The 451-nt window shown below is 42.4% G+C and overlaps 1 protein-coding gene across 2 annotated transcripts in view; it reads right to left on the bottom strand.

Annotated features, from left to right (window-relative positions):
- The window catches only part of LOC106879029 (uncharacterized), a 106,411-nt gene that overhangs the window by 60,047 nt on the left and 45,913 nt on the right, over nucleotides 1-451 (bottom strand). The window lies entirely within an intron of this gene.

Genomic DNA, 451 nt, shown 5'->3' with positions numbered 1-451 from the left:
GACACCTTGGAAAAGTGCCTTCTACTATATTACTGGGCTTTGTGAGTAAATTTAGCAGATGAAGACTGTGTGGAAGCCCATTGCAGCTGGTGTGTTCTTTCAGCAATGAGTACAATATCCTCTGTGAATCAAAGGTGTATTAGTTGCTTGCTGTTGATGTCCATGCCACCTGTCTAATTGATGACCATTTCTGGACATGCGGTAAAGAACATTGGAAAGATGATATGTCCTTGTTTGACACTCTTCACAGCTGGGACCCTTACCGGTGGTGATAGCACAACTATATCTGTTGTGCATCCAGAGTTCACATCTCTTAGCATTTTGATGCATTGCATCTCAACATCTTCCATTTCCAGACATTTCAACACTGCACTCGTCTTGGCACTATCAGAGGCCTTTTCACAATTGTTGGAATCCTTAATGCTGGACTTTTATAATGCCCACTCTGGTA

This window comes from Octopus bimaculoides, chromosome 28, assembly GCF_001194135.2.
Source record: "Octopus bimaculoides isolate UCB-OBI-ISO-001 chromosome 28, ASM119413v2, whole genome shotgun sequence".
Taxonomy (NCBI): Eukaryota; Metazoa; Mollusca; class Cephalopoda; order Octopoda; family Octopodidae; genus Octopus; species Octopus bimaculoides.
Note: the sequence above shows the minus strand (reverse complement) of the source record. Positions and strands in the feature narration are given on the sequence as shown.